Source organism: Heterodontus francisci, chromosome 25 (genome assembly GCF_036365525.1).
Source record: "Heterodontus francisci isolate sHetFra1 chromosome 25, sHetFra1.hap1, whole genome shotgun sequence".
Classification (NCBI taxonomy): domain Eukaryota; kingdom Metazoa; phylum Chordata; class Chondrichthyes; order Heterodontiformes; family Heterodontidae; genus Heterodontus; species Heterodontus francisci.
In genome coordinates, this window is record NC_090395.1 from 42466088 (window position 1) to 42489476 (window position 23389).

General features: G+C 46.6%; 1 protein-coding gene across 6 annotated transcripts in view; it reads left to right on the forward strand.

Moving 5' to 3' along the window:
• The window catches only part of LOC137384087 (troponin I, slow skeletal muscle-like), a 111436-nt gene that overhangs the window by 15818 nt on the left and 72229 nt on the right, over window positions 1-23389 (forward strand). The window lies entirely within an intron of this gene.

Below are 23389 nucleotides of genomic sequence, written 5' to 3' on the forward strand. Positions count from 1 at the left end.
GAGACAGGGAGAGACCTTCATTCTCGTTTGTCTTCAAATTGTAGTCTGTTCCTTTCAGTGTGGCACAATTCAAACAACCCCTAGGTTGGACTCGGTCCCTATTTGGAACAGCCTACAGGGTAGGCGATGGCGTAGTGGTATTTTCACTGGACTAGGAACCCAGAGACCCAGGGTATTTCTCTGGGGACATGGGTTCGAATCCCACCACAGCAGAAGGTGGAATTTGAATTTAATTAATAAATCTGGAATTAAAAACTAGTCTAATGATGGCCATGAAACCATTGTCGATTGTTGTAAAAACCCATCTGGTTCATTAATGTCCTTCAGGGAAGGAAATCTGCTGCCCTTACCTGGTCTGGCCTACATGTAACTCCAGACCCACAGCAATGTGGTTAACTCTTACATACCCTCTGAATTGGCCTAGCAAGCCACTCAGTTGTACCTAACCGCTACGAAGTCAATAAAAAGGAATGAAACCGGACGGACCACCCGGCATCGACCTAGGCACTGGGAACGACAATGGCAAACCCAGCCCTGTCGACCCTGCAAAGTCCTCCTTACTAACATCTGGGAACTTGTGCCAAAGTTGGGAGAGCTGTCCCACAGACTAGTCAAGCAACAGCCTGACATAATCATACTCATGGAATCATACCTTACAGACAATGTCCCAGACACTGCCATTACCATCCCCGGGTATGTCGTGTCCCACCGGCAGGACAGACCCAGCAGAGGTGGTGGCACAGTGGTATACAGTAGGGAGGGAGTTGCCCTGGGAGTCCTCAACATCGACTCCAGACCCCATGAAGTCTCATGGCATCAAATCAAACATGGGCAAGGTAACCTCCTACTAATTACCATCTACCGCCCTCCCTCAGCTGATGACTCAGTACTCCTCTATGTTGAACACCACTTGGAGGAAGCACTGAGGGTGGCAAGGGCACAAAATGTACTCTGGGTGGGGGACTTCAATGTCCATCACCAAGAGTGACTCGGTAGCACCACTACTGACCGGGCTGGCCGAGTCCTAAAGGACATAGCTGCTAGACTGGGTCTGCGGCAGGTGGTGGGGGAACCAACACGAGGGAAAAACATACTTCATCTCGTCCTCACCAATCTGCCTGCCGCAGATGCATCTGTCCATGACTGTATTGGTAGGAGTGACCACCGCACAGTCTTTGTGGAGACGAAGTCCTGCCTTCACATTGAGGATACCATCCATCGTGTTGTGTGGCACTATCACCGTGCTAAATGGGATAGATTTCGAACAGATCTAGCAATGAAAAACTGGGCATCCATGAGGTGCTGTGGGCCATCAACAGCAGCAGAATTGTACTCAACCACAATCTGTAACCTCATGGCCCGGCATATCCCCCACTCTACCATTACCATCAAGCCAAGAGACCAACCCTGGTTCAATGAGGAGTGCAGGAGGGCATGCCAGGAGCAGCGCCAGGCATACCTCAAAATGAGGTGTCAACCTGGTGAAGCTACAACACAGGACTATCTGCGTGCCAAACTGCATAAGCAGCATGCGATAGACAGAGCTAAGCGATCCCATAACCAATGGGATCAGATCTAAGCTGCCACATACAGCCATGATTGGTGGTGGACAATTAAACAACTAACTGGAGGAGGTGGCTCCACAAATATCCCCATCCTCAATGATGGGGGAACCCAGCACATCAGTGCGAAAGATAAGGCTGAAGCATTTGCAACAATCTTCAGCCAGAAGTGCCGAGTTGATGATTCATCTCGGCCTCCTCCTGAAGTCCTTCAGCCAATTCGATTCACTCCGCGTGATATCAAGAAACGACTGAAGGCACTGGATACTGCAAAAGCTATGGGTCCCTGACAAAATTCCGGCAATAGTACTGAAGACCTGTGCTCCAGAACTTGCCGTGCCCCTAGCCAAGCTGTTCCAGCTGAAACACTGGCATCTACCTTGCAATATGGAAAATTGCCCAGGTATGTCCTGGACACAAAAAGCAGGACAAATCCAACCCGGCCAATTACCACCCCATCAGCCTACTCTCAATCATCAGTGAAGTGATGGAAGGTGTCATCAACAATGCCATCAAGTGGCACTTGCTTAGCAATAACCTGCTCAGTGACGCTCAGTTCGGGTTCCGCCAGGGCCACTCAGCTCCTGACCTCATTACAGCCTTGGTTCAAACATGGACAAAAGAGCTGAACTCAAGAGGTGAGGTGAGAGTGACTGTCCTTGACATCAAGGCAGCATTTGACCGAGTATGGCACCAAGGAGCCCGAAGAAAAAAAAAAGCCTCTCCTGCGAGGTTTGTGGATTCCCCCAAGCTTACTAGACACTCTCAGTTGGGGGAGGGGCAGGGGGGAGGTGGAATGCTGGCTCTTACACATTCGATGTCTCTTGATCATCCCTATTGACAAAAATTCATCTGGCTAGTTAAATCAGGGAATATTCCCATTATCTTCTTCTGTCAACTGTCTTTTAGAAGGCAAATGTGCAGCCAAGTTTTCAGCCACTGTTGTGGTCTTTTTAATCAAGTTATTTCAAGTCAAGTAACAGGTGAAAAATAATGTTCCACGCGACAAAATTAAAATGTCTCATTTTGGCAGGTATGGTTTCCATCACATCACTGTTGTAATGTAGAACATACAGTGGCCAATTTACGCATAGTAAACTCCCACAGACAGCAATGTGATGGCCAGATAATCTGTTTTTGTAATATTGATTGAGGGATAAATATAGGCCAGGACACCAGGGATAATTACCTTGTTCTTCTTCGAAAGAGTGCCATGGGATCTTCTACATCCACCTAATCAGACATGTGGGGCTTCAGTTTAGTGTCGCATCTGAACAACAGAACTTCCGGCAGTTCAGCAGTCCCTCAGTACTGCACGGGAACATCAGCCTTGATGTTTGTGCCCGCGCCTTGAATGGGACTTAAACCCAGAACCTTGCGATTCAAAGGCATGAGTGCTAACAGCTGAGCCACAGCTGACACTCACATGGACACGTCCCAGGATTTAAGGAGTAACTGACATAATTAAATATAATTTGTTATTCTCTGAAAGTTTCATTTTAGGACATCTGGGCCTTTTAAGATATTGTAACGTGAGTCAAATATTGGTGTTAGAAAGCAATTTCCAAACCTTTCTATAGTTACTGCCTCTCCAGACCACTTCTCCATTCATAAATTTCATTGCCCCTAGTATAGGTAGGTGGTAGGGGAATTGAGGGAAGGTGGGGATGTGGTAGGAATATGGGATTAATGTAGGATTAGTATAAATGGGTGGTTGATGGTTGGCACAGACTCGGTGGGCCGAAGGGCCTGTTTCACTGCTGTATCTCTAAATAAATAAAATAAAAAATAAATAAAAATTTTTAAAAATTATGTAATTGTGACTTTTTTAACCTTATTAAATTTCCCAATTGCATTGCATACTATGATTTGTAGATACACAGGGTTCCTAAATCTATATTTGCTGTACAATACAGGATAATTATTTCTAAGTGATTATTGGAATAAAGGAAAGTTTACCATCTATGGAAAATGTCTAAAAGAGACACTTGGACACAGGTATACACAATATTGTTTGGGTGGAAATGCAGCAGAAAAAAGTAGCCAGCAGCAGCATGAAAGCACAGCACTCAAGAAAGTCTGAGAAGCAGCAATAAGTCTGTAAATGCAAGTTGTTGTTGTTGTCTACAGCCAGCTTCTTCTGTAACACATTCTCAATGAATACATTAGCCTGGTCATGTGCTGCTGTAATCTACAAGTACAAGCTTTCTTTACAAGTATATAGAACAACACAATGTCACTATGTCAAAGCTGTTTGGTGTGTGTGTCCTTGAATTCTCAAGACTGTGTATGGACCAAGTGTTCTTTTTGTTTTAGTGGCTGTTGGTATAACACATTGGCCTACATTCGAGCACAGCAGATTCCGGGATATATCCCTGAGCCTGAATGGTGAAGTCTGAGGTACCCCCCAATATTGAGCCTTGGGTCTCATCACGCCTGCTCCTCCTAGCTGCACTATCAAATAAGCATATTGTCAAGAAAACCTGATATGCCAAATGAAGAATTTTTAATTAATCGGTGAAAAACTTACATTAAACTTTTAATGGGGAAACCCCTGCAGTAACTTTTCAAAACACTGACAACCAAGATGACCACTATAATTTGCATCTGAAACACTTTTTCATATTCAAAAGATCCACCAGAGGTTTGAGCAGCATGGACCCAGGACAATGGCTTGCTCTAAGTGATTAAATTACCTAAAATTGCTTCATTTGCACGACAGTCAAGGCAATGCTAATACCTTGACTTTGAAACAGCAAACACCCTTCAAATGTAAATTGACATCCTGGAGCTTTTGGAGCCAAGTCCTAACCTTGAATTTCATTAGAAGGCTCCAGAAAACCTGAAGCAGCTGTGTGACTGTCTGTTCATCTCGGGGAAAGCTGTTTTTTTTCCCCTTTAACAAAGAGTCAAGCAGTAACTGAGTGTGCAGTAGCAGAAAAGGCTGTGAGCTTCCCTTTCTTTCTCCCACTCTCTCTCTCTCCATAAAACATCAAGTTTGGAAACAGTCTGCAACTGTGGACCCTTCAAGCCAACAGACTGCTACAGCCAGAGACCAGGGGAAGAGAGCCACGTACAAGACTGCCTTCAAGAAAATCTTGAGCAAAGTGGGCCAGCCACAAAGTGCCCTTTGACCAACCAAGGACTTCAAGAATTCAACTTCAGCCGGACGACCACCAAATCATCCAACACCACCAACGCTGTATTTAACTTTTATTTATTCTGGACTTTAATCCAACCAAAAAGAAACTACTTTCCACTTTGTAATCTATTTGTATGTGTGTGACTTTCATGTGAATGTGTAGCGTATTTTTTATTATTTTTAAATCAAGTTTAGATTAAGTATAAGAACTTTTCCTCTTTCTTGTTTAAACTAAAAAAAACTGTCCAATTGGTTAATTCATGATCACAGTAAAAGGTAAAACACTGACAGAGGTGGCAAGCACAACCACTGTTTAAAAGGAATACACCCTGTTGTAGTCAAATAAGAAGAAGGGCTAGGGGGTGACTGAATCCCTGATCACTTGGCTGTAACAATATTTTTAAAAATAATAGCTGCATCAGGGAAAACTAATCTTGCCATACGGACTTCAAAGAACTGTTAGGCCTCTTATTTGCAAAAACAAAGGGCCTAACAGCTGTTTCAGGCATGAATACTACACACCAATTTTTTGTCCTTATTAATATGGCAACTTCTGGCTTTAATAAGCGTACACTTCCTGGTGGCCATTTTGGAGGAAAAATGAGCGCTGTTTGGTCGAATTTCTAAGCCATGGTCACTACTCACATTCTCCTATTTTTCTGCATCAGTGCTGTTATTGCTGTTAGCAATGATAATTCTTCAGTATTGTTTTTGACTTTTAAAATAAGTTTTCACAGTTATGCTGCTTGAGGTTTGAACCAAACATATGAAACAATCCCTTGTTCCCATTTCACTGGCTGGAACATTCAAGACATTGAAAATAAAAATAGTATCAACATGAGCCAGTCAGAAAAGATGCATTAAGCCTTACAAAGAGCTGCTGATGTTTTAGTGAGAGACTATCTGCCATATGGTATTTTGACCTTGAAGATTGTTTGCAGAACATTTCTTAATGTATCAACTATCATGTATCTAGCCAGCGGAAAAGCCCCTGGGAAGGACGGCATTACCCCTGAAATAATCAAGAGTGTAAACCTGCTATACTCTCAGCACTCTACGAACTGCTTTGCCTGTGCTGGGACGAGGGAGCAGTACCACAGGACATGCGCGATGCCAATATCATCACCCTCTATAAAAATAAAGGTGACCACGGTGACTGCAACAACTACCGTGGAATCGCCCTGCTCAGCATAGTGGGGAAGGTCTTCACTCGAGTCGCTTTAAACAGGCTCCAGAAGCTGGCCGAGCGTGTCTACCCTGAGGCATAGTGTGGCTTTCGAGCAGAGAGATCGACCATTGACATGCTGTTCTCCCTTCATCAGCTACAGGAGAAATGCCGCAAACAACAGATGCCCCTCTACGTTGCTTTCATTGATCTCACCAAAGCCTTTGACCTCGTCAGCAGACGTGGTCTCTTCAGACGACTAGAAAAGATTGGATGTCCACTAAAGCTACTAAGTATCATCACCTCATTCCATGACAATATAAAAGGCACAATTCAGCATAGCAGTGCCTCATCAGATCCCTTTCCTATCCTGAGTGGCATGAAACAGGGCTGTGTTCTCGCACCTACACTGTTTGGGATTTTCTTCTCCCTGCTACTCTCACACGCGTTCAAGTCTTCAGAAGAAGGAATTTTCCTCCACACAAGATCAGATGGCAGGTTGTTCAACCTTACCCATCTAAGAGTGAAGACCAAAGTACGGAAAGTCCTCATCAGGGAACTCCTCTTTGCCGACGATGCTGCATTAACATTTCACACTGAAGAGTGTCTGCAGAGTCTCATCGACAGGATTGCGGCTGCCTGCAACGAATTTGGCCTAACCATCAGCCTCAAGAAAATGAACATCATGAGATCGGACATCAGAAATGCTCCATCCATCAATATCGGCGACCACGCTCTGGAAGTGGTTCAAGGGTTCACCTACCTAGGCTCAACTATCACGAGTAACCTGTCTCTCGATGCAGAAATCAACAAGCGCATGGGAAAGCCTTCCACTGCTATGTCCAGACTGTCCAAGAGGGTGTGGGAAAAGAGCGCACTGACACGGAACACACATGTCCGAGTGTATCAAACCTGTGTCCTCAGTACCTTGCTCTACGGCAGCGAGGTCTGGACAATGTATATCAGCCAAGAGCGACATCTCAATTCATTCCATCTTCGCTGCCTCCGGAGAATCCTTGGCATCAGGTGGCAGGACTGTATCTCCAACACAGAAGTCCTCGAGGCGGCCAACATCCCCAGCTTATACACCTTACTGTGTCAACGGTGCTTGAGATGGCTTGGCCATGTGAGCCGCATGAAAGATGGCAGGATCCCCAAGGACACATTGTACAGCGAGCTCGCCACTGGTATCAGACCCACCACCGGCCGTGCATGTCTCCGTTTTAAAGACGTCTGCAAACGCGACATGAAGTCCTGTGACATGGATCACAAGTCGTGGGAGTCAGTTGCCAGCGATCGCCAGAGCTGGCGGGCAGCCATATAGGCGGGGCTAAAGTGTGGCGAGTCGAAGAGACTTAGCAGTTGGCAGGAAAAAAGACAGAAGCGCAAGGGGAGAGCCAACTGTGTAACAGCCCTGACAACCAATTTTTCTGCAGCACCTGTTTAAGAGTCTGTCACACTAGAATTGGCCTTTATAGCCACTCCAGGCGGTGCTCCACAAACCACTGACCACCTCCAGGCACTTAACCATTGTCTCTCGAGACAAGGAGGCCAAAGAAGAAGAAGAAGATCATGTATTGAAGCCAACTTTCACTAAAATAGGATTTCATTCCTTAGATGTTAAAGTAACAGTACAATGTTTTGCAATTAGCTTCTAATAATGTTAGGTTTCCCTACAAGATTTTAAAAACTACATTCCCGCAGACACTATTGATCTAAGATTTACATGATTTTCTTTGCTGAAAGGTGTCCTGACTTGATTATTCCATAGTGAAGAGTAGGAGAAATGCCGCGAACAACAGATGCCCCTCTACATTGCTTTCATTGATCTCACCAAAGCCTTTGACCTCGTCAGCAGACGTGGTCTCTTCAGACTACTAGAAAAGATTAGATGCCCACCAAAGCTACTAAGTATCATCACCTCATTCCATGACAATATGAAAGGCACAATTCAACATGGTGGCTCCTCATCAGACCCCTTTCCTATCCTGAGTGGCGTGAAACAGGGCTGTGTTCTTGCACTCACACTTTTTGGGATTTTCTTCTCCCTACTGCTTTCACATGCGTTCAAGTCCTCGGAAGAAGGAATTTTCCTCCACACAACATCAGAGGGCAGGTTGTTCAACTTTGCCCGTCTAAGAGCGAAGTCCAAAGTACGGAAAGTCCTCATCAGGGAACTCCTCTTTGCTGACGATGCTGCTTTAACATCTCACACTGAAGAGTGCCTGCAGAGTCTCATCGACAGGTTTGTGGCTGCCTGCAATGAATTTGGCCTAACCATCAGCCTCAAGAAAATGGAAATCATGGGACAGGATGTCAGAAATGCTCCATCCATCAATATTGGCAACCACACTCTGGAAGTGGTTCAAGAGTTCACCTACCTAGGCTCAACTATCACCAGTAACCTGTCTCTAGATGCAGAAATCAACAAGCGCATGGGAAAGGCTTCCACTGCTATGTCCAGACTGGCCAAGAGAGTGTGGGAAAATGGCGCACTGACACGGAACACAAAAGTCCGAGTGTATCAAACCTGTGTCCTCAGTACCTTGCTCTATGGCAGCGAGGCCTGGACAACGTATGTCAGCCAAGAGCGACGTCTCAATTCATTCCATCTTCGCTGCCTCCAGAGAATACTTGGCATCAGGTGGCAGGACCATATCTCCAAAACAGAAGTCCTCGAGGCGGCCAACATCCCCAGCTTATACACACTACTGAGTCAGCGGCGCTTGAGTTGGCTTGGCCACGTGAGCCGCATAGAAGATGGCAGGATCCCCAAAGACACATTGTACAGCGAGCTCGCCACTGGTATCAGACCCATCGGCCGTCCATGTCTCTGCTTTAAAGACGTCTGCAAACGCGACATGAAATCCTGTGACATTGATCACAAGTCGTGGGAGTCAGTTGCCAGCGATCACCAGAGCTGGCGGGCAGCCATAAAGGCGGGGCTAAAGTGTGGCGAGTCGAAGAGACTTAGTAGTTGGCAGGAAAAAAGACAGAGGCACACGGGAAGAGCCAACTGTGTAACAGCCCCGACAATCACATTTTTCTGCAGCACCAGTGGAAGAGCCTGTCACTCTAGAATTGGCCTTTATAACCACTGCAGGCGCTGCTCCACATACCACTGACCACCTCCAGGCGCTTACCCATTGTCTTTCGAGATAACGAGGCCAAAGAAAGAGTAAACCTGAAGCCCATCATCTCAGCTCTTCCCATTGTCATGCTTCATGAAAGTGCAATGATCTGAGGTGATATTTATTTATTCTTTTATTTAAATATTTGTTCCAGTCTGTTTGCAAACTTGGTGTTGTATTTGATTTTGGATGAGCTTCTGACGACATAGTCCCACCATCACTAAGACCGCCGATTTCCACCTCTGTAATATTGTCCAACTCCGTCCCTGTATCAGCTCATCTGCTGCTCAAACCTTCATCCATGCCTTTGTTACTTGTACATTTGACTATTTCAACACACCCCTGGCTGGCCTTTCATCTTCCACCCTCTATAAACTTGAGGTCACCTAAAACTCTGCTGCCCATGTCCCAACTCATACCATACTGTTCACTCTTCACTCATATATCAACTACCAAAAGTTTTCCCATGTTCAACTAAATATTGTGAGACTGAAGGCAATAGGGGAAAATTTCTCAATAGCCCCAGAAATGGGGTACGGGGATCTTGACGCGGGATTAACTACTCACAAATTTTGTGCTGCCTGCTAATTTAAATAATAGCCTGGTGCTAACCACGGAGTTGAATGACTGCACTCCTCAACAGGGAGCCTAAGTTGGTGTAAGACTAGCTCCACTTAAAGCTAGCCTACACGCGATAATAGTAGGGGAGGTGCATTCTGGCTACAGGAAGTGCTAGATATGGCTGGGGAAGACAGTTTGGTCTGCAAGAAGATGGAATATGGTGCAACAGGGTAAAGAGCATGCTCCAAGGTTCTCTGCTGCCGTACTGCAGACCTTGGTGCAGGAGATAAACAGTAGGAGTTCTCTATCCACAGGGGGTTAGGAGGCCCTCCTGACACACTTTGTGAAAGCAGTGGGAGCAGATAGCCATTCCTGTCAATGCAAGCAATGTAGCCCCGTGGACCTGGATGTTGCGCAGGGAAAAGTTTAACGACCTCACACAAGAGGTCAAGTTCAAGAAATATACCCTCAAATGCCACATCCTTACAACAGATCCACAAGCCTCACACACTGATCAATTCACCACAACCCCATCACTCACTTCCAACAATGTCTGCCAATTGCAACTCATACCTCCCATTCATAGCTTCACCTCACCCTTAGCACTTAGTACTGCTGCAAGATTCACACCTACATCTTACACCTTACACACATTTCCAGCTATTCAACCATGACAAGCCTATCACCCAAAAATATTGTACCACTGACACATTTTCCTCTCTCTTGCAGGACAAAGTAGCACACAACCGAAGGCAGCAGGGGCTAACCAGTGGGGAACAGGCATGCCTGCATGTCCTAACCCCAATGGAGGAGACAGTGGTTGCTGCCAATGTAGTGGCCATGACTACAGTATGTACAGAAAATGACAGTATGCTGATACCTAATCCTCCGCTCACACCCTACCTCCCCCGTTCCACAATCTCTTCTGATTTACATGCTGCAGATGATCTAAGCATGCAACTCTTGCTTTCCATGCGTTCTGTTCACCATGCTCTTATCCTTGTGCCTTTTCCCTTTGAGAAGCCAAGGACTGCAACTTGATCAGGTAGTGGTACAAAAGCAAGAAGTCATACAGGAAGAAGAGTGATGCAGAAGGAGTAGCACAGTGGCGCAACACTTAGCGCCACAGCCTCATGGCTCCAGCAACCTAGATTCAGTTCTGGGTACTGCCTGTGTACAGTTTGCAAGTTCTCCCTGTGACTGTGTGGGTTTCTACTGGGTGCTCTGGTTTCCTCCCACAGCCAAAGATTTGCAGGTCGATAGGTAAATTGGCCATTGTAACTGGCCCCTTGTGTAGGTGAGTGGTGGGGATTAATGTAGGATTAGTATAAATGGGTGGATGTTGGTCAGTACAGACTTGGTGGGCCAAAGGGCCTGTTTCAGTGCTGTATCTCTCTGTGAGTATGGATGAGTCCAGAACCAATCTTGCAAACAGCTTGGGATAGAACTTTCAACACACCATTAACATATTGTTTGCCTTTGCTCCGTGACCTTTTGGTCAGCTATGTGGCCTGGTCCAATCTGCACCTTCTCCTTTGTTATCTCTTGCCCCACCCCCCACCTCACTTGTTTATAATCTGTGACTTTTCTAATATTTGTCAGTTCCGAAGAAGGGTCACTGACCCGAAACGTTAACTCTGCTTCTCTTTCCACAGATGCTGAGTGACCTGCTGAGTGACTCCAGCATTTCTTGTTTTTGTTTGGGATAGAACTTAATGTTTATTTTTTTCCAGCCAACTCCATGGAAACAACTGCAAACCCAAACATGATGCAGCATCTGATGGATGATGCCTCAGTTTCTATTGCAGCACAAGCAGAAGCCACCTAACATCTGACTGCTGCAGTGGAAGTTCAGATTGAAGTTATGCAAACTCAGCTTGCTGCCATGTAAGTTCAGACTGCTGCCACCATGGCTGTGGATACCAGTGCTCAAAAGGACTTGCAGGGTGTCACAGCACTCCAGCAGATTACTAGAATTACAGCAATGCTACCCCAGGTCAGTGGCAGTGGCGGAAGGCTGCTGACTTTCAGTAGGGGAGACTGCAGATGGCTTGCAGGATGACCTTGTGCAACTCCGGCCCTAGAAGGCCCGGCTTTGGACTACAACACCTCAACATGGGTGGCAGCAATCAGAGATGGCTGGCTGACAGGTAACAGCAACTTTACCAATGGCATGTGGAGCATGAACCTTCTGGCCTTTCTCAGGTTAGCAGCATTCATCATCCCACCATTGCCACTCCGCTGAAAGTCAGTAGCCTTCTGCCAGTCATGCTACAGCCACTGGGGTGACAGTACATAGGATGGTTAGGCCAGGCAATGGCACATTGAATTAAGACACCAAAGGGAATGCACAAGGGTGATTAATTGGCTTTTGAATGGAATATTGGTGATTTGTTAGATAAAGTTGGTTTGGAATGTTTGTCTTGGTAGCTTTTATTTCAGCATTGTGGCCAAGAAGATGCTGTGATAGTCTATAAAGTGTGGGATTGTCATTGAATGGGAAATTGGGGATACGTTCACTCGTACCACAGTTGGATGAAACAATCATGGACAGCACAGCCAAAAAGGGGATGGGTTGGTTGCCACCTCCCTTTCCCCTCCTCCTCTTCCTCCTCCTCTTCCTTCTTCTCCTCATCTGCTCGTCATTGGCAGATTCCGACCCTACTTCAGCTCATTTGCTGCTGAAACTCTCATCCATGCCTTTGTTATTTCTAGACTTGACGATTCAAATGCTCTCCTGGTCAGCCTTCAAGTTCCACCCTTCATAAACTTCAGTTCATCCAAACCTCTGCTACCCAAATCCTAATTCACATCGAGTATCATTCACCCATTGTCCCTGTGCTTGCTGATCTAAATTGTCATCCAGACTAACAATGTCTCACTTGTTTTCAAATCCCTCCATGGCCTTGTCCTTTCCTATCTCCGAAACCTCCTCATGCCCTACATTAAAACCTCAGTGAGACCATTAACTTTAAAAGGCGAGATGTGGACTCCCCAGATCAAATTAAGGAGTTACATGAAAAGATTTCACATTTTAATACTTTTATTATAACAACTAAACTAAAAATCACCATTAATTAAACAGTACATTGTAAGTAGCTAATACTCCAAATTACAGAGAAAGGTATTTTTTCCTTCACTTATTAAAAACACTTGAAAACACCACACCACATTTATAAGTTACACAATCCCCATTGAAGTATGAAAAGTCCCAAAGTCCTCCCAGTTGCAATGGGTTGGATTTCCCATTCCTTCTCAAAGTCAATGTCCTCTCTGGCCACTTCTTCCAAGAACTTTCAACCTGGACTTCCATGAATAAGGTGATTTCTGGTGATCCTGTTGGTCTTTTCTTCTCCGCAAACCTCAACTTTCAAGTTGGGTTCAAGTTTTCGCAGCCTTTCGCTGTGTAAACGTTCAGAGAGCAGGTGTTCCCTTTCTCTCCCTGTACCGAGGCTGCCACCACAGGTCTTTGTATTCCCATCTGCCTTGCAGCCTGCAGACTTCTGTAAGCCTGCGTAATTTATCCAAAACAAAAGCCAATAATCATTTGCTTTTCCAATATGCAGAGCACAGAAGTCTGGCTACAGGGAGCCACCTGGATTTTTCTTTGTTTCCAGGTGTTAACAATTGCAACTCACATTTACATTTTCAGAGCTGCTGGCTTGTTGTTTTATGACCTGAAAGTCTGGGAGGGTGAAATCCACTGCTCTTCAGGTGTTACAACGTTGCCCTCTGTTTTTCAAAAAGGTCTTTGTTGTCCTGGTAACCAACATCCCTGTCTTGTCCTTAAGCAGAGTTGATGTGAGGTCACATGGCTTTTCTGATTCCATCTTTACAATACATTAAAAGTCACAGTTTTAAAAGATAATCATGCTACAAAGTCCAGCGTTCATAACACCCTATAACTCTCTGAGATCTCTGTGCTCCTCCAGTTGTGGCCTCTTGCGCATCCCCCATTTTAATCACTCCATCATTGGCAACTCCAATCTGAAATTCCCTTCCTAAAGCTCTACAGCTCTCTACCTCTCTCTCCTCCTTAAAAACACTACTTAAAACTTATCTCTTTGACAAAACCTTTGGTCATCTGTCCTAATATTTCATTATGTGGTTTGTTGTCAATTTTGGTTCGATAACACTCTCGTGAAGCACTTTGGGACATTTTACTATCTCAAAGGTGCTATGTAAATCCAAGTTGCTGTTGTTAGACTGTTATAGATAGTATGCTAATTTTTATATCATGATGGAATTCAATGGAACAGACTGAAATGAAAAACTCAAGTAAACAGTTCACCGAAGATTGGTTCAAAATACTGTTGTACATGTCGGGTTAGGATTTCGATTTGCCGCCTTCTGTGCCATAAATTTCTCTGATTTTATGATTAAAAAGATCAAAATGATTATTGAGAACGCAGCCGGCAGCTTATGTCATCCGACTGCGTCAGTCTGCACACATGCGCAGATTGGTTCCTACTCTCTGCGCATGCGCTGCGTTCCGCAGTGCCAGGACTGGTTGGCGCATGCGCAAATTACGTCACTGCGTAACGTGGGCAGATCGGTTGGCACATGCGCAGATGATATCATCGCAACGCAGGCAGATGGTGAGGGGATCCGGGCTGGAGAGAGCAGGGGTGGGGGAAGAGGGGGTCTGGGGAGCAGGGAGAGAGCAGGGGTGGGGGGAGAGGGGGTCTGGGGAGTGGGGAGAGAGCAGGGGTGGGGGGAGAGGGGGTCTGGGGAGCGGGGAGAGAGCGACCGAAGAGCTTGCTGGTGGCGGGTGCGCTCTCCTCCTTCCCCCCACCACCTGCTCCCGACCTCCGTCGCCCGCCTGCTCACTCCCCAACCCCACCTGCTCGCTCACAGCCCCCCACCCGCTCGCTCCTCACCCCCCGCCCGCTCGCTCACCGCCCCCCCTCCCCCCGGCCCGCTAGCTCCCTCCCCCCACAGCCCGCTCGCTCCCTCCCCTCCCCTACCCGGCCCACTCCCTCCCTCCCCTCCTCTCCACAGCCCGCTCACTCCCTCCCTCCCTCCCCTCCCCGGTCCTTTTGCTCCCTCCCTCCCTGACCCGCTTGCTCACTCCCCCCCTCACCTCCCTGGCACACTCGCTCTCTCCCTCCCTCCCGTCCCCTCCCCAGCCTGCTTGCTCCCTCCCCTCCCGCCATTGTGTGCTGCCATATGTTTAGGTTGTCATTGTGTGATTATTTGAGCAGCACCATCTTTAATCCTGGCAGCTGCCTGTGACGTTTTAGTGGCACATGCTGCATTTGCACATGTGCCATTGCAGCGCCACCTATTGTTGACATTGTCAGCAAACGCAGCCTAAAAAGATGTATAGGTGTCAAATGTTTGTTCAAAATACATTTATTTAGCACTTTACTAACAGATCTTCTGTGACTGTTATCCTGTTAAATTAAAGGAGTTGCTACTTGCAAGGAGAGGAGTACTGAACCGTATAACACATGCAGAATATTATTTGCATGGAGAGACTGCAGAATGCAGAATGAAGCAAATGTAATGTTGGAATTTATTGCATGTGGGATGGAGTATAAAAGTAGGGAAGTCTTGCTCCAATTGTAAGGAGCATTGGTGAGACCACACCTAGAGTACTCTGTACAGTTTGATCTCCTTACTTAAGGAGGGTTATATTTGCATTGGAAGCAGTTCAGAGAAGGCTCACTTGGCTGATTCCTGGGATGAAGAGGTTGTCTTATGATGAAAGGTTGAGCAGGTTGGGCCTATACTCATTGGAGTTTAGAAGAATTAGAGGTGATCTTATTAAAACATATAAGATTCTGAGGGGGCTTGAAAGGGTAGATGCTGAGAGGATGTTTCCCCTCTTGGTGGAATCTAGAACTAAGGGGCATTTTTTCAAAATAAGGCATCTCCCTTTTAAGTTGGAGATAGGGAGGAATTTCTTCTCTGAGAGGGTGGTTAATCTTTGGAATTCTCTACCCCAGAGAGCAGTGGAGGTTGGGTCATTGAATATATTCAAGAGCTGAGTTAGACAGATTTTTGATCTATAAGGGAGTTGAGGGTAATGGGGGTGCAGGCAGGAAAGTGGACAAGGCCACAGTCAGATCAATATGATCTTATTAATTGGTGGAGCAGGCTCGAGGGGCCTAATGGCCAACTTCCGCTCCTTTTTTTATGTGCTTATGCATTATGCTATTACTAAAGTGTAGCTATCTGTAACTTAATCTGTCACATGATGTAACTGTAGTGCCTTCCTTTGTCAATTTAAGACTAATTGTTATTGGTTCAGTGGTAGCACACTTGCCTCTGTGCCCAAAATTCATGCGTTCAGGTCCCACTCCAAAGACTAGCACACAATCTAGACTGACTTCAGTGCTGTACTGTCAGAGGTACTGTTCTTTGGATTGGATGTTGAACTGTCTTCTCAGTTGGATGTAAAAAATCCCATAGCACTATTTAAAGAAGAGAGGGGGGGGGGGGGGGGGAGTTCTCCCCAGCATCATGGACAATGTTTATCCCTCAGACCAAATCACTGAAATAAATTAGATTACCTCATGGCTGTTTTTGGAACCTGGTACTGTGCAAATTGGCATTTGCATTACAACAATCTCTGTACGTCATTGGTTGTGAAGCGCTCTTGGGACGTCCTGAGGTTGTGAAATGCACTATGTTCAATGTAAGCCCTTTCTTTTAGGGATCAAGTAGTAGAGATTGGATTAAGGATAATAGCAGTTGTATTAGCAATAAAATAGAATAGAATAGATATCAGTAACAAGCTAGCAACAGCTGTGTTTTTGAAGCAAGTTCAAATCCCTCATAAGGTAAGGGGTGAGTGTAGAATGGAGCCAATGATCTGGGTTGATTTGTGCCAATTTAAATACTGGTTTAGTTGTTCCAGATTTATTACACACTTACTTGGCAAGGAAGTCCTTGCTGAGAAAGGTAGCTCCAAATGCAAATAGGCACATATCTCATACGTCAGGGGACAGATTGGGGAATGCTTTTGCACCAAGCACTGCAAGTTAAATATAGATGAACACTATGAATAGATTGTAGAAGGTTAGCATGAAATAATAAGTTACTCTTTGAGGATTTTGTTTTTTCCTCCAGTTTACTCACTTCATGTGACTCAAGTCAATGATTTATGTTGGAAATTGGCTCCAGGGACAGTAGTGTAATTGGTAGAAGGATTAGAGTGGAGTTGAGGAGATTTGTTTTTCACCCATAAGATTGTGGGAGTCTAGAATTCACTGCCTGAAAGGGTGGTAGATGGAAAAACTCTCAATGCATTTAGAAAATACTTGGATATGCACTTGGAGTGCTGTAACCTACAGATACTTTTGGAAATGAATGAGATTTTAAATTTAAGTGCAACAAACCAAGTTTTATAGACTGGGTGCCCTCCTATATAGAATTGGTTTCCCCCACCTCCTAATTAACCTTAATGCGAGTCTTAGGTAGAATACTACGATAGTATATTATTTAAAGTCATGATAGTTTCATAAGCCACATAGTTTCATAATGGAAACGTTTTTATCTGTTTTACAGTTAGTAAATTAGATTGATTGCGGTTCATCTGTGAGACAGTTTACATAAATGAAGGACAGCTTTTACTTTTTTTGCATGTCAGATTAGGCTGAAATATAAAAGACCAGTGCACAATCATAATTTTATACAAATGCATTTTTAATGAAACCAGTGAGTTGTTTGCATTAGAGATACTAGCTATTGCAGGTGACGTCCAAAACCAAGGCTCGCATATTTATCATAATAGAAACAGAAAGTGTTGGAATTACTCAGCAGGTCTCCCAGCATTTGTGGAGAGAGAAACTGAGTTACTGTTTCAGGTCGATGACCCTTTCATCAACATTGGGCTGAATTTTCCGGCAGGCATCAGGATGATATGGGACAGGGGGCAGGGAGGGGGATGGTCACAAGCCTGTGCATGTCATCAGGTTACCTGCCAGCACAGCCCTCTGGGAGGTGGCCTCCCAATTGGCCTCTTTCATATTTTCCGTCCTATTAAGGACAGCGGGCAGGTTCCTGAGGTAGGAGGCCCAAACAGAGGGTCTGCAGTGCAGGAGGGCCCTAACAGGTGAGTTAGCCGCTGCTGAGTCAGTAAGGCAATTGTGAGGGCACTTCAACATTGATGCGCTCTCCGATGCCTTCTGCAAATTTGAGTTTGAAGAGGCCCACATTTGGTCGTAGCATCAGTGTGGAGGAGGAACCCATTCACATGATTGGTTTTAGTTGTGACCTTTCATTCTTCTTCATGGGGCATGGAGCCTCAGCTGCCAGGAAGCCACCTCCAGGGTGCTGCTAGGCTCTGCACTCAGCAAGGGGTGGGGTGCTCCATCAACAGGAAACTGCCATCGCCTTTGGAAAGTGGCCCCTCATTAAGATCCTAATTGGCTATCCACCTTCGTGGAGCGGGCTGTTGACTTTGTTCCCAGCCTGCCCCTGGGTGGCAGGATGGCATTGGGGAGCCATTCAGGCGCAATTCCCCCTATTTACTTGCCTCGCCCCAAAAGCCTCTCCTCAGGGCCGGGAAAATTCAGCTTGTTAACTCTGATTCTCTCTTTACAGATGCTTCCATACCTGCTGAGTAATTCCAGCATTTTCCATTTTTATTTCTGACTTACAGCATCTGCAGAATTTTGCTTTTCTATTCGCATATTTACTCTTAGTTGGTTACTGTAGTCAGAGCTAATCAACTGTAATAATTGTTACCGCAAGTTATCCATTTCTTACATAGATGAAACCAAATGAAATCCTGCCTTTTGCCTATCAATGTCTACATGCACACAAATTACTCACAAATCACACAAAGCATGAAAAGTGAACAAAGCACGAAGAGGTTATAACTATCAGGAAAGGCTGAACAGGCTGAAACTCTTTTCTCTAGAAAAGAGAAGGTTGAGGTTGACCTAATAGAGGTCTTTCATGTTATGTAAGGATTCGATAGGATAGACATAGAGATATTTTTATTTCTCGTGCAAAACTAAGGGTTATTAATATAAGGTGGTGACTAAAAAATACAATAATGCATTCAGGAGAAATGTTTTTGCCCAGAGAGTGGTTCGAATGTGGAACTCACTGCCACATGGAGTATTTGACCTAAGGTTTGGTGTTAATTTTTGCCTGATTACACTCCTGTGAAGCGCCTTGGGAAATTTTCGATATTAAAAGTGCTATATGATTATCTCAAAAAACACATAAAATAAAAATGATTACTTCAGTGGTTTTTGGTACCAAAATTAACAATTTTTCTCTGTTTCTCTAATGTGCAGCAAATGTGACTGTTGACAAATTTATGGGCTCTTTTGATCACAAGATTTTTTGCTGATCAAAGCAAAGGTCTCCCATGATTGTTCAGTAGATAAATCTTGCACCTAGCGTAGTGCAGAGCCATAAGTGTCAGGAAGGCCCCAGGTTTGATCCTTGGGGCAGGAGTTTCCTTCCGGGAACAGGAAAGGGATGTGAGGACTGTTTCCGGGTCCTGATCTTGCCCCAGCGGGAAGCAGTCATAGTCTCCCTTTTTCACAGGGGCTGACTGTTAATTGGCTGGAGGGTGGGTTGGGCGGCCAATTAGCGGCCGCATGGGCAGGAATGGAGGTGGGACAAAAAGAGAGCAGGCCTGAATTAAACTGACCATGGCAGCCATTACTGTGGCTGCTACTTCAATGAATCAGTTGCTGTGGTACTTTCACTAGTGGAGTAGATGAGGCAGGAGGCTGGACTCCGGGACATGGCAGCCCCTCACTTTGCGGATGCCAACCTAAATGTCCTCCTGGAGGCAGTGAGTGAGAGGAGGGAGGTCCTGTTTCCAGAGGGAGACAAGAGAAGGCCACCTTCCCAGACCAAGTAGGTCTGGATTGAGATGTCAGAGATAGTGAGCAGACAGATTGTGGTCTGGAGGAAATGGGTCCAGTGTGCCAGAAGATGTTCAATGCCTTATTCGCTCTTGCAAGGTGAGTGCAATGCCAAACCCTCAGGACAGGCGTCTGGGTATTCAACTTCCAGCAGACAAACCAGCTGAGGAGACTGAGGGCATATGTTGCTCCTGAACATGGGAGGAATGTGTGCTAAGGATACTTGATGATCCCATAGTGCTGTTGAGGACCTGCCACCACTGATACATGCAGCTTCTTATGAAAATGAGCCACTGGCATTGGTCATAAAGGCCAGCCGTGTCTTATCTTTATCTCTCTCTCTCTTTTGTCCTTGAAGGAGAAATGGGCTGACAAGCCCATGAAAGGGCTCAGACACAAGGAGGGGTTCCTTTCTTAAACATCTTCACCAGCATGAAAGGGAGCAATAGAGATCACCGGGTAGCTGACTCTGAGAAAGCCGGGGAAGGCGAGTTAGGCATCCCTGGTGCAGAGGGTGAATAGAAAATGAATGCGTAGATTAAGGGGGTGCATTGCACTCTAGCCCATCTGACAGCATGCTGAAGATTCAGCTGTATTGTGAAACCTCAGCACTGCAGAGGCTTCTGCTCTCCAAGGCTAGTTCTCATGATCTCTTCTTGTGTCTCCCACAGGTTATGGTGTGGAGGTACAAAGACCAATTCCTGTACCATCACTGGGCCAAGTACTGTCAGAGCAGACCTCAGGGCAAACACTGTCACATCTTACAAGCGCACTATCCACAAGCGCAGGTACAGTCACCTCGGTGGGTCCTTGCGCCCACATAGATAGGGCTATGCGCACATCATGAGTGAGCAGGAGGAGGAGGCAGAGGCAATGGTAGCTGTGGGCAGCACCCTTGGAGGATGGAGGACAGCCACAGCCCTCCTCAGCTGGGCACAGATGTAGAAACTCGGGAGTCGCAGGAAAGGAGGCTCTGCTTGGATCAGCAGCAGCAAATGTGCTCCCACATGTCAGTGATCCCTGAGGCAACATGGGATCATGGATTAAGAATGGAGAAGTCCATTCAGCTGATATGTGTCACCAAGGCAGTGGGCTTTGAGCGCATGAGCTGCTCCATTGAGAAAGTGGCCCAGCTCATGGAGGGCTATATGCTGTAGCACTCAAAGTGGATGCAGAAACTGCGCACAGATATTCACAGAATGCATTCCACACTATGTAGCTATATCTGGTGAGTGGCGCTGATGGTGCAGAGATATTTGGAGGGAATGCCAGTTGTGCCCCAACTGGTGCTGCCTTCCAGCCATCTGGAGTGCCAGCCAAGGACTAAGACAGACACTAAGGAGGATGGGGGTGCCACCCCTCACAGTGTGCCATCATCTTCATTGCCCTCCTTGGCCCCTCTGACTGAGGGAGTATCTGTACAGCAGGGCCCAGTGACAGACGTGCAGCCTCTGGAGATGCCGCTACTGGCACCTCCATGACGAGGACAACTGCCAGGTACATCTCAGCCACAGGCAGAGACAAGCGAGCAGGCTGCCTCCACCACCTCCGAGGAAGGGTAGCAATGTGTAGAAGTGACCAAGAGAGGAGGTCACCGCATCGGCAGAGCACTGTGTGGGTCACTGGGGTTTCTTTCACCTGTAACTGCGCACTTTTTCTTTTTTTGAGCACCATGTAAATATTGACGATGAAGCCAGATGTATAAGCCTCCTTTTATTAATGGAGATAGAAGAGAAGAGGAATGAAGTGGTGAAGGGGAACAAGGGTCTGTGAACGATGATAATGAAACCTCTGGGCAGATGCACAGTCTTCATTGGTGGTAAGAGTTGATCTTTTCCAGGCTGTGTTTTCAATGGAAATGTTATCACAGGCAGCTCAATGTGAGTTCCAGACCATGCTGTTCTTCCTGGGTCAGAAGGGCTCAGCTGAAATGGACCTGAATTAGATAATCCATGATAGTAATGGCATCCTGAAAAGACCCTCGAATCCCACCCCAGATCAGTGCACCTCCCTATACAGTCAGGGCACCTCGAGGTTCTGCATCTTTCTCCTTCTTCTTTCTTCTCTTCCTCTTACTCCGATTATCCCAGGGCCTCACCCTCTTCAAAGTCCATACCTCTCAGGAGGGCCATGTTATGGAGAGTACAGCAGACCACCACAATGCACGAGACCCTTACAGGCTTGTACCGTAGGACACCACCTGACCAGTCCACGCACCAGAACTGCATCTTTAGAAGTCCGATGGCCTGTTCAAGGGTTGTCCACAAATGGCTTCAGTTGTAGTGCCTCTGTGCCTCTGCCTCAGTTCTCAGATGGGTGAGTTGCCATCTCTTCAAGGAAAATCCCTTATCCCCTAGAATTCATCCACAGAGCTTGGTGGATGGAATGAAGAGCTGTGGCAGCTTGGACTGCTGGAGGATGAAGGAGTCATGGCAGCTGCCAGGAAAGCGAGCGCACACATGGAGGATGCTCTTGCTGTGGTTGCAGACCAGTTGAACATTGCGGGAGTGGAAGCCCTTCCCGTTGAAGAATCTCACTGGGCGGTCACTTGGTGCCTTGATGGTCACATGGGTGCAATTGATGTCCTGCACAGTCGGAGGCGAAACCCACTGCCCTCTGTACCTGCAAGGCTCTATCTGTCTGAAATTGTATGTACTGCCCAGCTCTCACAAAAAGGGCATTTGAGATGCAATGGTGTGCAGCCATTTGTGATACATCACCAAGGTCCGCATCTAAGGCGAAGAAGTTCCAGGTCATAGTGACTTTGACGGCTACTGGCAGGACATGGCAGGCAGTGGTGTGAGGTCTTCTGCGAAGAGGGAACAGATCTCTGTGACCATCTGCCTGGAGAGTTGCAGTGTCCTCCAGCACTGAGTTCTTGCTCATCCCAAGGTAGCTCCGTCTTCAGTGGTTGAGCCTATGCTGAGCATATGACCTCATTGCTTTCCTGCCCCTTGACCCTCTCCTCTGCTCTTCCGATGCCTGGATGTTGCTCCTCATCATCACTGGACCCAAAATCTGAGAGCTGTGATCCCATTGCCAGGAGGATGATGGCCACCTGTGCTGCCCAAGCACTTACCAACCACTCTCACCTCAACCTGTACTGACCTGATGGTGTGCCAATTGCCGAGCCACACTCTAAGCCGTTCTCCCTTTTATGCACCCACCTAATTTGTTGAGGCTGTCATGACTGGCTCCTCACTGTGTATCCGTCCCCTTGCAGCTTGTCTGCCCCAGACCCAGCATACAGCCCGTGCACCCCCGCCAAAATCCAAACATGGTACTCAACGAGCTCTCAATGAGATTTTTAACAATCTCAGTTACATTCATTAGAGGATTGGGCGGGCTCTCGGGGCCGCCCCCACCCTGGTGAAACACATCAGCACCAGGAACGGCAACGGGAAACCGGCACACTGGCCAGCGCCTGTACTTTCCTCACCTGCCCACCTCCATTCCCAGCCCTGGCAGGACATAAAAATCCAGCCCTTGGTCTCCTGTGAATGAATTCATCCCAGTCAGCAGTAGCACACAAACATTTTGCGACAATATCTCTGGGTTAAGGAAGGGTTAAGAAGTCCTCGAGGCGGCCAACATCCCCAGCTTATACACCCTACTAAGCCAGCGGCGTCTGAGATGGCTTGGCCATGTGAGCCGCATGGAAGATGGCAGGATCCCCAAGGACACATTGTACAGCGAGCTCGTCACTGGAATCAGATCCACCGGCCGTCCTTGCTTCCGCTTTAAAGACGTCTACAAACGCGACATGAAGTCCTGTGACATTGATCACAAGTCGTGGGAGTCAGTTGCCAGCGATCGCCAGAGCTGGCGGGCAACCATAAAGGCGGGGCTAAAGTGTGGCGTTTCGAAGAGACTTAGCAGTTGGCAGGAAAAAAGACAGAAGCGCAAGGGGAGAGCCAACTGTGTAACAGCCCCGACAACCAATTTTATCTGCAGCACCTGTGGAAGAGTCTGTCACTCGAGAATTGGCC